The following is a 16,569-nucleotide window of genomic DNA, read 5'->3' on the forward strand; positions in this document are numbered from 1 at the left end:
GGAAGTTAGACAGGACCACCTCTGGGCCAGAGCAGCTTAGCCACATTAGTTCCTGACCCACTTGGTCCGTTAGGGAGTGGCACAGCTATCTGAGGCAGCGGTCTTCTCTTTCCTCCTTTTGGCCAAAAAGGAGTTTTCCGACTTCTCATCAGGTGAGAGCTAAAAACATGAGGGATTCCCACAGGGTACTCACCAGATCGCTGGGGAGGGGAGCCCCTGGAACCTCGGTCAATAAAGAATCACCCAAGGTTCGCCTCATAGGCAGAAGGGGGCAGAGGTCAGGTGGTGGGTGTTTCCTGTTCTTGTCAGCAGCTCACAGGGCTTCCCGATAAAGGAGTTCCTGGTCTTATGAGCGGCTCACAGGGCTCCCCAGCCCATTTCAGAGAAACTAGTGCTGGAATTGGTCAAGTCACCAGTCGCACATCTACACTGGGACCCTTTCTCACTCAGGCATCCCTCGTGCCTTTGCCTGAACTCCTTATTCCGTTTTGTCAGGCGGTCCTTATTACCTGGGCCTCTTCCCAGTCTCACCTTTGCGAACCTCCCAAAGCCTCCACCATCCTCCCGCTGGAGCCAGGGTGAGCCTGGAGCCTAGTGGACAGGTGCAGGCAAAAAGGCCACAGTCCATCCCACCTGTGGTGTCAAAATTTGTTCCCGATCCTTTTGAGTCAGATCCCAACAAGGGTCCTCCTGGATGGTGTCATTTGAGCCAACAGAAGGAGACTGAGTTCGGGCCAGAAGCAAAGGGAAGCTTTATTCTTTCATCAGAGAATGGAGACGTAACAAGCTTATGCTCTAGAGCACTTGCTCGCCCTGAAAGGCCGTGGGAGGGGCTACTTTATAGGGATCTCATCAGCAGGGATGGGGGTGGAGTTCTCGAGGGTCAGGCACAGCTGTGCTGCTCGTGCTCCAGATTGCAGGGCGGGTGCAGCATCTTTGCACACACACACCCCCAACTGAGGTGCTGGCGCAACCATTTCACACTAGGAACTCTGGTCTGAAGTGCCAGGTGCGAGGCCTCTGCACACGGCACCCTCTGAGTAAGTGAAACTAGACTAACCACAAAGGAAAAGGAAAAGGTTAGACTTTATTTTATTACCCAGATTTTATTTTTTATTTCCCGGGGATTGTTAACGGGCTTTGCTGGTGACGTTTTTACTATTTTAATTTCTTTGCCTTTCCATATAAATTTTAGAATCAGGTTGTGAATATCTGCAAAAAATTCTACCCTCAGTTGATTCTTAACTTATACCATTGACAGTGGCTAGCCTATGGTTCTCAAACTCCAGTGTGCTTAATAATTGTAAAACGCACATGCCTGGGCCCAACTCTGAATATTCTCATTCAGTAGTTCTGCCTATTTTAACACTATCCCTAAGGTGAGCTAAGGTAGGTGGTCATGGACTATGATTACGTCCTAGCTTCCCTGGAACCTAGGAAATGCTCCACATTTGAGGAGCATTTGAGGAATCTTATAAATATCACATCCACAAACTCGGTGAAAGGACACGCCATTGGGTTCACAGTTAAACCTAACAGCTGATACTATATGTTATACGATATTGTGGCCAGTCAGTATTGTCCAGCCAGCGCTGGAACACAAACCAGAACCTCGCAGATGTCTAACTACCCTGCTTTAGATGATGAGAAAAATGATGTGGATTTCCTTGTCCCGTGAGTAGCTCCTCTGTGGTAGGTATTCCATGGACCACTTCCATGAACATTTTCTTATACTCAGGGCAGAATTCTTAAACCATTCTCAGACAAGGAAAAACTGGATTGGAGGGATTCACAAGGTAAGTGAGAGAGTTGCAAGGAGAAGCATTAATCAAATGACTAGATTCTCTAGAGAAAAATAAGATGAACGACTGTAAATATTAACTTTGTTGTACATTGAAATACGAATAGACCAACTTGCTCAGGGAATTGGACATTCTTGTTAATTTAATTTTCTGGATAATGGGAGATGGAAGGTTAACTGAAAAAACCTTCCAGTAGAAAAATCTTTCTAAAATGAATTAGTGTACTTTCCTTGTTAATTTATTACTAAGCATTCACTGCTTTGCTTATTTCCTAAGGGTAGGAAATAACAATTTACAAAAACCAAAGTGAATTTAAGAGGCTTCTCACAGGTCCCTAGACCAAGAGACTCACTGAATAGTCCTGGCAAACAGGTGGGAAGAAATACGTTATTGTAGAATGCCACTGGGGAAGTGAACTCCTTTCCAGGTATTAATTGCTTTGCTAATAGGCAAAAGCTGCTTAGAAAGGGGGAGGGGAAAGTAACAATTTAGAGGAAAACCAACCGTCAGTCTTAAAAGAGCCTTCTCAGAAGCCCCAGAATCAGCAGCCCTTGTGAAAATGTCTGGCATATGGCAATATTGGTTCCCATTGAGAGAAGCAAATAGGAGATCCCACCACCCAGCACAGGACACTTCTTGGTCTTAAATTTTATCAAGTAACCACCTATTCTTGACTCTTCCTTTAAGTCTTCTTGAGGCACCATAGGGAGGCTTGATGAATCTTTCACTGGGCAGTGTAGTCTAGGGTTTACTAGGTGGGCTTGGACCAGGATGCCTTCATCTACACCCTGGCTTCACCTTTTGTTGGTTATATGACCTTAGAAAAGTCATTGCACTTCTCTTTCCCTCAGTTTTACTATCTGCAAAATGGATGAAACAATAGTACCTACCTCATAGAGTTTATTATTGTAATTAGCAAATGGGTTCATGTATAATTATAAGATATGCAGAATAGTCCATGGATAGTAATCAGTACTTACATGTTAGCCACTACTAATAATAAAATTCTTTATTTATGAGGAAGGACTTAAGACCGAGAAAGCATACTTTCTGAGGCAGATGTTGTAGGACTTGGAGTGTGGGTGCTGTTCCTCTTTTTGCCTGAATTGCTACCATATATTTGTTGTGTATATACAAGGTGGTTAGGTCTGCCGCATAGCTGCAGCTTTCCCTGCCCAGTTATGCTTCTTCCCTACTCTCCTTTCACAGGTGTCAGACCTACCTCCCAGTCTGAAACCTTTCCCTGCCCTAGCCTGCTTCCACCCCCTTTATCTTGACTCTTGAACTCTTGACTCTGTCCCATTATGCTTCCCGGAGGACCCAAACTGACACACTGGGCTCACTGGCCCCCAAGAACACCTCCGAGGACAGAGCCCACTGGGCCCTCTCGTGAGAGGCAGTATCTCACACTGAATCCTCAGCAATAAACCCTCAGACAGTGGACACTGAGCTGCTGGATGGGGAGGGTTACAGGCAGAGGACTGAATGCACCAGCACTATCTTAGCTCTTCCACTTGAAAATTGTGCCTTTGGAGGATTAAGAAGATTACTGGGGACTTCCCTGGTGGCGCAGTGGATAAGACTCTGCACTCCCAATGCAGGGGGCCCGGGTTCGATCCCTGTTCAGGGAACTAGATCCCACATGCATGCCGCAACTAAGGAGCCCACATGCTGCAACTAAGGAGCTGGTGAGCTGCAACTATGGAGCCCGCCTGCTGCAACTAAGACCCGGCGCAACCAAATAAATAGTAAAAATTTAAAAAAAATAAAAATTAAAAAAAATAAAAATAAAAGATTACTGGAAGTGAATAGGTATCTCAGAAGATGGTGTCAAAATTTTTCTTCTCAACTCTGATTTATAATACCAAAATGACAGATTCCTGGCAAAACAAGGGACACAGGTTAGGAAGATTAAAAAAAAAATGTTTTAGGGACAAAGCTTACTAGCCAAAGGGCTCCACATGAAGTTTGAAGGGAAGGGAGAAAAAGGCTCAGAAGAAACTTCTAAATCACATGAATGGAAGTTATTATGAATGACATAGAAAAAAGATTCACAGTGGGAGAAAGAGAAGCCCAGTAATTCTAAGAAAATAACAGAGAACCAGACTGGGAATAATATTTAAGGCTCAATTATTCATGTTTCAATGTATAAGGTAATACAATATAACTGACACTTTAAGATAAGCAAATTGTCCCAGGTTGGATTTCTCAGGAAACAAGCACTGAGACAGAGATTAGCTTGCAGGAAGTTTATTAGGGAGTGCTCTTGGGATTAATACCTGTGAACTGGAAGGAAAGAAGCAGAACTGATCGGAGGGAGAAGTGGAGTTTCTGTGCCATCTCAATGGAACGTCTCAGCCAACCTTGTTGAGGATGACCCTCAGAGCTACCCTGAACTGAGGCAAGAGGGCCTGGCCTTTATCCCCACATCAGTCAGTCATTGGATGCAGGCCACCCTGGAAGGGGCATGGCCTTGGGAGATGAGGCAGCTCTCCTTAGCTGAGACAGTCCCCGAGGAGACTAACAGGTGAAGACCAGCTTCAGTGTCATTCCCAGTAGCTTGAGTAATAATTCCTTTATTCCTGAAGGGGAATGGGTAGTACATCATAGCATCCACCTCACAGATAAGTATAATTTCATAGATCTTACTGAGACTTGGGGAAATGAAACTGGTTTAAGCAATGAAATGGTATGTTTTTCAATGTAAACATATCTGATAAAAATGGATATATAGTACCACCATATATATATAGTGTCAAAACTGCAAATGTATGGAATCCACAAGTACAGTATACAGCATATGGAGAGGATTAAATGAGAGTGAGAGAGTACTGTCATTTGTGGGAGCATGCTAAGAATGCCAGGCTAAAAAGGAGGATGCTTCCCTAAATCAAATGATAAAAATGTCACAGAGGCAGGAAGTAATATTGTTATTTACTTCAACTACTTGGACAGCTATTCAAAATCTCTACAACAATCTTAGAATTTAATACATCCTTGACTTGCCTTCCTAATAATTTCATCTTTCAAAAAGTACAAGAAGGAATGAAGGGAACTGCTGTGCTAGACTCAATCTGACCAGCAAGGAAGGATTTGTTGATGGTGTTTATATGATAGAAATCTTTTAACAAACATGAAATAAAATGCAGTCCTTGCCTTCCTGAAGAAGAAAGAAAGGGATCATGTCATTCTAGAATCTGTAATAGAAAAAAAAAAAAAAAAGAACCTTTCATCATAATAGACATGTAATTGAGGCTTTAGGAAAACAAACTTCAACAAGTTCATAGAAATATAAATATAACCCCAAGGCCAGAGGCAGTAAAAAGGACGTTGGTTTTTCTTAATTGTGAAACTGAGAAAAATTAAACTTTGTACTATACTAATTACCTGCAGAAGCCAATGTGATCCAACATGGAGTTCTCCAATGAGTCTATGTTTTGAAATGACACATACAAAAGATGAAAGAAAGGTCACAAACCAAGATGAATAAAAAAGTTATAAAAACGTTGTAAGAACGTGATAGAAGGCAAAAATCCAGAATGAGGTGAGGAGTGCCAAATGGTAAGGACCACAGAAAGGGCTTTAAAAACACACACACAGTTTGAAGCAAGATGAAGGAACGGATAAGCCGACTGCTTAGAGAAGATTCTGTTAAATGATAACGGAGAAAAGGCAGAGCTACTCAATTGCTTCTTTCTTCTCCAATAAGGAACATGATCTTCAAACTGAGAAGGGTATAATAGATATCACAGAGAATAAATTGAAGCCCAATCTCAGTGAGGAGAGAGTCAGAGAGAACTGGTATGCAGGCTTTGCAGTCTGAACAAAAGATTATAGGTCTCAGGGAAATAGAAAATAGGACAGGTGCCAGAAATCTAAGCCAGGCAAAAATACAGATTTTCTAAAAGGAGAAAAAATGGATTATGGAATCTATAGAGTGAGCTTAGCATTACTTTCTGCAATATTCTAGAATGCATATTACATAAACATTTGTGAACTAAGCGTTAAGACACTGAATTAACTTCATATTATTCTCCGATAGAGCTAAAAGATAGATAGAATGTAAGAATACCAGGCATAGTTAATCTTTTTCAGCACGATATTTTGCAAAGATGCTCATAATATTCATTTGAACAAGGCGGAGGGATGTTGCCCAGTTTGTACACTGGTTAGAGGGATCCACTGCTGACCAGACAATTGCATTCAAATCTCTGTTAATTGATCCATGTCCATCGTAGAGGAAGGCCTCTAAGGCTGTAATGTGTAGCTCTGTACATGTTCTTTTCCTATTCAACATTCTTTCGGGTAGGTGCATATGAAGACACTATAAAACAGAGTAAAGAGAATATTGTGAAAAGAATAAGAATAAGCAATTCATAGAAAAGGAAATAGATCCTCAGATGCATTAGGAATTGGAGCAATTCAGGTTAGTAAAAATTAAAGGAATTTGTATTAATCAATATTACTGAAAGTGTGGGAAAACGCTCCCCTTGTACACATTGGCAGGAATACACATTGGAAGGCCTTTTTGCAGGACAATTTTCGCATTTGTTATCAACATTTGAAAAGCATATACCTTTTCAATTCCATTTCCGGGTATGTAGCCTAGAGAAATTCCCACAAGTGTACCCAAAGAATCAGGTACAAGGTATTTGCTACAGTATTTTTTTGATAACAAAACTGAAAGACAAGTTTAATGTCTATCAACAAGAGGAAAGTTAAATAAGTAATACACATCCCTACAATGGAACACTGCATCAGATTAAAAAATGACTAGTATATGTAAATGCTGAAATGGAAAGGACTCTAAAATATATTATGAAGTGAAATGGCAAATTTCAGAAAAACAAGTACAGTATGATATCCCACAAAATGAACTATTTCTAGGAGTAAAGAAGTGCATGGGAAAAAATCTTGAAGAATATATTCCAAGCCACATTGGGTGAATACCTCTGGAGAGGAACATGGGGTTAGAGGAAGAAGGGTCAAAGGGATGTTCACTTAATCTATGGTGTTTGGTTTTGTGCAATGTTAATGTTATTTAGCATGTTACCTGTAAAATTAAAAATAAATTTAAAATTTTTAATTAAAAAATAAATTAACTAATTTTAAAAATATGCAATATTTTAAAGAAAGAAAAGGCACCAAGACACTACTCTGAAGACACGTATCCTCTGCACTTGCTAGTAAGTCACCTTGCTGCTCTGAGCTTCAGGACCCCTGTAAGAAAGAGAATGAGCACTGCCCTGAGACATTGATGATAAAACGAGATATAAGTAACAAGGTTTCACAAACTTCACAGTGCAATGAAATTTCTTATAATTAAGGTATATCCAAGTTGAAGTTTCAGTGGACCAGGGTTAGGAGGGTAAGCTAATAAATTGATCGAAATTATCTTAATGAATGGAACAATGGGTCTCACACAACCAGAATAATGGACTAGAGAAGAGTATAGACTTTTATTTAAAGGTTCAGAACATGAATTGCATAAGTGCAGGATATAAGAAACCTAGTGTTAGAATCATCATTGTAGAAGCCGTTCTACGATGTAGATGCTAAAAATATAATTTCAAGCCATATTAAGAGAAGCCTTGGGAAGAGAGATGTGGCCACAGTTGCCACCTGGGTCATCCACCAAGATTGACTGGTCTAAGCTTGTTGACCAATTTGAAACACTGAAGTGTGTATCATACAGGAACATAACAGGTTTCTCTGAACTTCTCTTCATTGAATGCCATACCATTTAGCATTTAATATGATTTCAGTAATTTTCACTGTTGTTCCCATTATATTCTAAGCTCCTTAAGGGCACACACCATAGATCATACTTTTTTATTCCCCGTAAAACTTGGAGGAGAACTGAGCATATAAAAGGCATTTAGTAAATATTGAACATAATAAAACAGATTTTAAAGACTGAAGATAATGCAGGCCCCGCGTCCGTCGTTCTGAGATCAGTGATCCCATACATGATTCTAAGAGTAGATGTAGGGCAGTGGTTGTACCTATACTGCCAGTTGACTCTTTTGTTACTTTTATATGACCTTGTTTTCTTGGGATGTTCTTTTTTTTTAAGCAGAGTACAGTGGAAATTTCAGTGGATTCATTACTGTATCATATTACTAAAGGTTTTATGTGCAGAGGATTTTATGTTACAGGTGACAGAAATAGATAAGACACCTGTAAGAATGTGAGAATAAGTTATCCATCAATCAGAAACAACTGGGGAAACAGCTATTTAAGCAAGGAAGCCCTTTATAGAGTTTTATGAGAATTCAGAGAGGTACAATTTTTCTCTCTGTTAAAAAAATCCACTCAGGGTACTAATTTTAGCTTTCTCAGAGTTGTGACACTCTCGAAGGAGGAAATATGTCCATTGGAATATGTGGAAAGGTGGGAGCAGTTTTTATCACTTTGTGTTGTTTCAGTGAATCCTTCTTCCCTAGCATCTATCTGTGGTTTGTCTCAGAATCAGCTGATATACTTTTTAAAAAGATATATATGACTTGGTCTCCCTCCTTCTGGTCTGAAATGGAGCCCCAAGTTCATGATTTTTTAAGTGTTTTTATGATGCATGGCCAGGAATGAAAAGAACTTGGCTATCGCTATAGAAAAAATATTTTGAAACCTTAATGATATGTTTCTCCTACTGTCGTGTTTTAAATATTGTCTTCATCTAATTCAATTAATCAGTGATTTGGGTTTGAGAAGAAAACAAAAGGAAATATATTCTGGAATTTTATGGGTGAGATGAGAAAATAAGGTCAGGCATGTGTCACAGTGGGGATGGATGTATTTGTTATTTGGGATCATGACAGGGAACTGATAAAACATGCAAATAGGATAATTGGGGAGAGTTTAAAGAAGCTATTTACAAGGTGTGGAGAGGATAGGGAAGTCACAAGGGGTGGGTAAGTGCCCCAGCTAGCAATAGTGGGAACCACTGAACCTGGAGGGGCAGGAGAAAGGAGTGATGGCCAGAACTCCAGCTGTAGGAGAGGGTCACCCAACAGGGGCCTTCAGGAGAGAAACAACCTGCAACCCAGCCAGGAGGGAACTGGGGTACTAAACGCCCAAACCTTGCCCTTCTGCTACCTTCCCATCTTCTGCCAGCCCCTCCCACTGGCCAAACCTAACTGGAGGCAGAAGGCAAGGAAGCTGGTTGATGAAGTACACATAAGTCAGCCTCTCGTGGCACACTGCAGGGTGGAGAAGGATGGAAAATGGATTTAGAGGAGTAAATGGAGAGTATCTAGCACAATGGATTGTCCCCATGCACCTCCATGAACACTTCCACTTCTTTGTTTGTTTACCAATTTTAATTTATTAAATGTAGAAAACATTGGCAAACTTTCTAGTTTCTTGGTACCTGATCATTGTTGAGATATTTGGGGAAGTTTCCGTGTTCAGAGCCCTGGCTCTACAAGATAGAAAACAGAAAACTAGCTTCCCCAGCCCCTCATTTGCAGCTAGCTTGAGGTGTGAGCTGTAGTACATCAATTAGACATAACAAAGCACAGCAGATTCCTGCTTGAAGAAAGAAGCTTTGAATATTTTGCTACTCGGGATGGCAAGAGAGGTGACTGGCTTTCAGAATTGGTAGGGTTACAACTGATGTCCCATGACTGGAGGAGTACCAACACACTGCACAATTCCAGCAGGTGTCATTCAAAGCATGGTGTATTCTACACAGAAATAGCACTGATGCTAGTGGCAGTTGTAGTTTCAGTAAAGCCAAGTTCCTCTAAGCAACTAGTTCACTATAGCATCCATTGCTCAGTGCTTGAAACAGTAGTGGTTTTCTCAGCAGGCTACTTCTAAAGTTTGGGGCCCTGTTTCTGGAAGCTTATTCTCAGGCCTGATTCTAGCCTTCCCAACGATTTTGTGAGCTACACAAAACCCTAGTAATAAGTTATTTTTCTGTTTAATCAGCTAGAGTCAGGTTCTGATGCTTGTAACTGTGGACCTTGAAATACACAATACTTCTTTTTTTTACGTAAATTTATTTTATTATTTATTTATTTATTTTTGTGTTGGGTCTTTGTCGCTGTGCGCGGGCTTTCTCTAGTTGCGGTGAGCGGGGGCTCCTCTTCCTTGCAGTACGTGGGCTTCTCATTGCGGTGGCTTCACTTGTTGTGGAGCAGGGCTCTAGGCGCACGGGCTTCAGTAGTTGTGGCACATGGTCTCAGTAGTTGTGACACACGGTCTCAGTAGTTGTGGCTTGCAGGCTCTAGAGTGCAGGCTCAGTAGTTGTGGCGCACAGGCTTAGTTGCTCCGTGGCACGTGGGATCTTCCTGGACCAGGGCTCGAACTCATTTCCCCTGCATTGGCAGGCAGATTCTTAACCACTGTGCCACCAGGGAAGTCCCCATAATACTTCTATTTTCATTTCTTTTTTTTTTTTTTAATTAATTAATTTATTTATTTTTTGGCTGTGTTGGGTCTTCATTTCTGTGCGAGGGCTTTCTCTAGTTGTGGCAAGCGGGGGCCACTCTTCATCGCGGTGCGTGGGCCTCTCACCATCGCGGCCTCTCTTGTTGCGGAGCACAGGCTCCAGTCGCGCAGGCTCAGTAGTTGTGGCTCACGGGCCTAGCTGCTCCGCGGCATGTGGGATCTTCCCAGACCAGGGCTCGAACCTGTGTCCCCTGCATTGGCAGGCAGATTCTCAACCACTGCGCCACCAGGGAAGCCCCTATTTTCATTTCTATTCTTATTTTTTATTCTCTTATATTTATCTAAATTGGACACAATATGACCATGTGAGAGATAGAATAAGGAGCATCCTGGCTAACTGCTTTACATCTGAAGCAAGAAATGCTGGTATGCACATATTTGTATTTGAAAAAAGCACAGTAGATTGAAATTGAGACCTTATGAAACCTGGATGTGATTTGTTCTGTGAAATGCCTCTACTTTATAAATAATTAAGCATTGCAGTAGAACTCATTTATCAAGTATCCTAGTTCTATCACTTCTGGTATATGCTACAGACAACTTTGTTGGAGAAATACAAACCTAGGAGAACCCAATTATTCAAGCTCTGGCTTTGCTACCAGAATACCATGTAACCTCGAGCAAAAGCTTTCTCTATGCTTCTCCTTTTCCAGGTCCAGAAGTGAGAGGTCTACAATATGTGATCTTTGATGTTCCTTTGAACTCTAAAATCCCATGATGATATATCTTCCTCAAGATCTTAAGAGAATATACTTAGCTTTTTCTGGATTTTAGGTCCTGAGGGACCACAGAATTTGCAAATCAATTCAGGTACTGAGCTCTAGATTCTGTAAGAATAGTTTAACCCTTGACAAAGAAAATCTTACCCTATTATTTTTAGAATCAGCAAGTCATTCTAACTTTGCTAATTACAAAAATTCCCATTCATACCTTAAACATTACAACCCATGGCCTATGTTCTAATTAATGGTCACTTTGTCACAGAAAATTGAAAGCTTGGCAAGGGAAATTTTTAAAAACAACTGCTGGACTTCTAATAAGATGGGACAGGGAGTTCACACTTTGGCATTGCTGTTCTTCCCTCAAATACATGGTAAAGATAAACTATGAAAAAGAAAATAAAAATAACATTGCAGAGTTCAAGGGGGAAAAAAAAAGATTGCTGTCTCCAAGGATGAGCAAAAAAACAACAGAATACCAAAGAGTGAGTAAGGCTAAAGCCATGGACCCGCCAGTCTCCAGGTCCAGAATTAGGTGGTGAAGGCTGTGTGACTGGAAGTCTACTCCACTTGGGACAAGGGACTTCAATTAGGATCATCGCCTTAGCCAGAAACTGCCTAAGCTTTGAATTAGGAGAGTCTAGGTAGCTAGGGAGGTGAGAGGACACAGATCCAACCTTGGAAGCAGGAAAAGAACCAAGCCACGTGTTGGCCTGGTGACTGGACCTGAGGTATCTCTGACATCACCATGGCCAAGAGCCCTGAACTGCCTTTATAGATTCTGGTTCTGAAACAGAATTCCAGGGGGCCAAGTGAAGAGACAATCACAAAACCAATGAATTTGGAGAAGTAGACACAGGAAAGGAAGAGAGAAAAAAAGGAGACTGAAAACAACAATAAAAACATTTCAACTCAAAATTAGCTTGCAAATCAAAATTCCAATAGCCATGAAATCTAATCCTAAAAAATAAAGTCAATAAAATATGAAATCAGAACATAAATTCACTCCAGAAGGAAATTAATTGTAATGAATATATAATGAGTATAACAAAATGGTTAAAACAAGGAAGCTCAAAGAGATAAGAGAATAACAGTTATAAAAAAAAAAAGCAGCTATTACGGAACAAAAACAGGCATAAATGAATCAAAAACAGTTGGATATGCAAAATGACCAAATAGAACTACTCTTCAAGTAGCCCCTCGAAATTTTAAAATTACTTAATAGAATGAGCTCTAGACTCAGTGAAGAAAGTACTGGTCACTGGAAAGCTCACATTGAGGAATTCACCCCAAATTTAACACGGAGAGACAAAGAGTTTAAATATACAAAAGAGTGGATACAGGCATATAATATGAGTCTCAGAAAAAGAGAATAAAAAGAACGACAGCATAAGTCGCTTCACATAAAAGTAATGGCTGAGAATTCTCCAGAGCAAAAGAAAGACATAAATCCTCAGATTGAAAGTTCAGTCTTAGTAACGAAAGGATAAATAAAAATAAATCCCCACCTAGGAATGCTGTCATGAGACTTAGAACATAAAGAATAAAAGGAAATCTTAAATGTGCCAGAAAAGAAACACAGATTATTATAAAAAAAAAACCCCACAGATTATCAGACTTCTCAGCAGCAACATTAAATACTACAAAACAATAGAGAAAGCAGTCTTCAAAATGCTGAATGAACAAAACTTTCAACTTAGACTATTACATTCAGCCAAACCACAATTTGAGTGATGAAGAAAAATAAAGATATTTTCAGACACACAAAACTAAAACTATTTATAATCCACAGACCTCCATTGAAAGAACTTTTGCTTTGCCAACCAGGCTTCCTGCCCATCTCTTCTTCAGCAGTTCTCCACCCCAGGCCACTCCTACCTCACTTTCCTCCCTGCCTCTGCCATGCTTGGTGCCCTGATAGTGTGCACACCATTAACCCTTTCCCTCTAGTCTCTCTCTACTCTTCCTCACTTTACTCTCCCCCTCCTTTGACCTGGTTCTCGTTATCCCCATGGTGCCAAGCAACTGCCGTCTCCTGCATCTTACCCTCTAAGCCAACCAGCCACATATCTGTTGCTGGATTTTCTGCTATCTTCTTCCCTTGAGAGTGCAACCTAGGCAACCTAAGCCTGGAAGCATAAGAAAGGCTTCCCCATTATCCTTTATGCAATCGGGTTAGTGCAGGAAGTAGATGAAATATGTAGAAATAAGAGTGCCAGGGAGAAAAGGAAGAGGTCCAGGTCATAAGAAGAAAGATATAACAGGAAGAAACACTGAGAATTCCAACTATTGCTATAAGTCACTCTCCTAAAATCTGTCTCTCTTTTCACTGGGGGTGTATACGTGTGTGTGAGAGAGAGAGACAGAGAGACAGAAAGAGAAATGAGATTGAGATTTTGCAGTTTTTAAATACATGTGTCTCAATTTGGGAGTAGCTAATACAATAACACTTTAGTTTCCTGACCATCTTGGATAATAGGGTTTAATGGAATTTCCCATCTAAACATGAGTCATTCTCATTTGTGCTGTGAAATTGCCATGGACAGGGATCCTTCCACAAAAGAGTGCATTGACCTAAGGCCTGATCTTTCCCCAGTGCACAGTCTTACTGGTCAAGGCCTCAATTCTCCATCTACAGTCAGGCAGCTTGATCTGGGCTCTGCATGCAGGAGCACCCTGGCTTAGCATGTATGCCTTCTTTTCAGTTTCTAGGGTTTGCATATTGTTTTGAGGGTGGTGTTTGTCTATGGAGGTTTTTGCAGTAATAAAGGACTGTTTTATTTCAGGCCTCTTGACCAATTTAATGGCCTATTAAAGCCACCTAACAACTTTTAAAGAGGCTTCACAGAAATAAAATTAAGACCATTTCTGTTGACTTTGGCACACTGAAATTTAATTTCCCCAAAGCATCGCATAAGTAAAGAGCAGAAAACTTCCAAATATGACAGGAACTGACAGGTATTATTTTTTATTGATGAGAAATATAAGAAGTAGATTCACTCTAAAAAGCCAAGTAATTTGAGAGTTCTAATTTAAAAATAAGAGATTAGCATATGCACCATTTCTCAGCAGATTTTGCAAATGAAATGTCTTTTTGAGGCATTTATTTCTCTTTTCTTTGATTATAGAAAGAGGCAGAGGGAAAAAAATTCAGGTTTTTCTGGCATTGCCTTAGAGATGGCCATGATTAACTTTTGGAGTCATTTTTTAACCTGCTTTTTTTCTCTTAATACATATAATAATTAGTTTAATATATCATAAAATTTTCTTATGAAATTCAATATTACTACAACATAACATTATTTTATAATTGTATAGTATTCCACTGTGTGACCATATCATAATTTGTTTAAAGGAGGATTCTCTTTTTGGCTATTTGTTTCCAGTTTCTCACAATGATAAATATTGTTGCAACAAATAACCTTCTACAAATTTTTTTTTTATTTTGCACATCGTGGATTATCTTTTTCCCTTCCTGAAGGCTGGAGTAAATGACTTGAGAGATAACTTTCAAATGCCAATTTTCTTCAAGCTCAGGCTCTCCCAGGAATGTTGACCTTCTGGTTCACAGTGGTATCAATTGCCGGAAGGCTTGATGTTAGTAGTAAGATGGTGCATCATTCTTAATGGACAGGCTCATGGTTAGTAAACTCTTCATTTACATCTTGAAACCCTAGATTTGTTTTTGCCATTCTATTCAAACCAATTTAAAAAATCAAAAACAAGTCCTGAACTAACTCACAGGCCAAATTTTTGAAGCAGCTGAAATTAATTTTGATGTGTTTAATATGAGGTTGGGAACTGTTCTCTGAGAATTGTTATTTTTAGAGTTTTTGTAGCTGTTCCTATGCCTTCCCAATGCCAATTCATTGTTAAGTGTATCAGATCTGTGATGTACTTTTAATTAACTCTGTGGTTGAGCCAAATAGAATTCTGCAAAACGTGATTGAAATTTTGGAGACGCTTGATGGGCATCTTAACACATAGTTCAGTCCTATTTAACATGAGTCAGAAAAAAGGCATCTTTGGCTCACGAATCTGCCGCCCTTACACTAGCAGTCACTCAAATCCCAGCAGGCAGAAAATGAAGTCACTTTGGACCAAAGCCTAAGAACACAATGACTCAGAACACAAAATCTTCACTTAGGGAGGAGTTTGAACATAAACAGTTCCACTAATGTCCAGGGAGTTTAAATTCTACTTCTAGTTAGGAGGACTATTACAAATACCCAAAAAAGTAGGGGAGGGAGGAAGGGGGATAGAATTTTCTCCTATTTATCTGTTTCATTTGATTATTTCTCCTTTATTGGTGCTTTTTGATAGTATAATATCTAAATACATAATCATGAAATACTATAGTTCTCATAATTCCATCATCAATAAAAAAGAGGAAGAAAATGTAGGTTTATTCAAGCTGACCTACTTACTATAAAGTAACCTGGATAGATTAAAATAAAATCTTTTTTTCTGAATATAAATAATATTCTGAGTATCTTGGGTTTCCAAGGTGCAGCAGCTGAAAATTAAGTTTATGGCCTATGGCAAAAGCAACATATCTTAAGATATGTCAGATTTTCTGGCTGAAAACAAATAACTAGGGAAAGTGGGGATAATGAAAGCATAGAATTTCCAAGTTAATTCCTAATATTTTTAGCAGTCTTGACCCCAGAAGAATTATAATTGGTTTTTAATAAAGGCCAATTCAATAGCATCAGTGTAGAACGTGATGTTCATGGCACCTTCCATAATCAAGGCTTGTTTTCTTATAAACCTCTATCCTTCAAGTTGTAAAAATCGGGTAACGCTGCCTGGCTCATTAATAGTTTACATGAGTTCAGACTAAAAGGATGCCAGAGAAAGAAAGACAAGCCTTCAGAAGGGTTGGGAGAGGAACCCAGAGGAGAAACAGAGCCTATGCTGAGAGCCTGGGGGCATGTGGGGCATGATTTCAACCATACCCTCCACCCACACAACTGAGCCAGAGGAACATGTGGGGAGCACAGAGTGAGTGCAAGAATAAAAGCTCCTTCATGTTCTCTCTTTATAATCGAAATGAAGGAAACCATGTGATCTTCCATCATCCATTTGTAGCTCAAGGTGAATTAGAGTTGGGAAATTAACAAAAATGCCTAGGGTCAATGTGCTATGACTATGGAGAGAAAGAGCAGAATCAGGATGTAATAAGATGAGTCTGGGCTTATTGCCAAGCTGGCCAGGCTACAAGGATGGGATTGGACTTCTCCCTGAGGAATATGAGCATAGAAGTCACCAGATGACAGGGCCCCATTCCCTGACTCAGTACGTAGAAAATAGGAAGCACTGGGGAAGGTTTCAAGGGGTGTTATATACCAATAAGAATAAACAACACCGGCACTCTAGAGTTTACAAAGCACTTTCAACTTCTTTTTCTCATATCTATTCCATGGACTCCTCACATTTCCAACAATGGATAAACTCTTAAGAGAAATGATACCTGAAATAGTGTGTAATTCCCATGTTACCAGGGAAAGATTCAGTAAAGGGTTCCAAATAAAATCATGAGAGAGCCAGGTTCTGAGGGAGTAGTTAGCACACAACAGAGTGTAGCACTCTGG

The 16,569-nt window shown here is 40.0% G+C and overlaps 1 pseudogene across 1 annotated transcript in view; it reads left to right on the top strand.

Moving 5' to 3' along the window:
- The window catches only part of LOC309659881 (cyclin-dependent kinase 2-associated protein 1 pseudogene), a 32,623-nt pseudogene continuing 16,054 nt past the window's right edge, over positions 1 to 16,569 (top strand). Inside the window, exon 1 of the transcript in view lies at positions 1 to 16,569. This exon is cut by the window's right edge and continues 16,054 nt beyond it. The product of the transcript in view is annotated as a cyclin-dependent kinase 2-associated protein 1 pseudogene (transcript).

Source organism: Balaenoptera physalus, assembly GCF_965194825.1.
Source record: "Balaenoptera physalus genome assembly, chromosome: 4".
Lineage (NCBI taxonomy): Eukaryota > Metazoa > Chordata > Mammalia > Artiodactyla > Balaenopteridae > Balaenoptera > Balaenoptera physalus.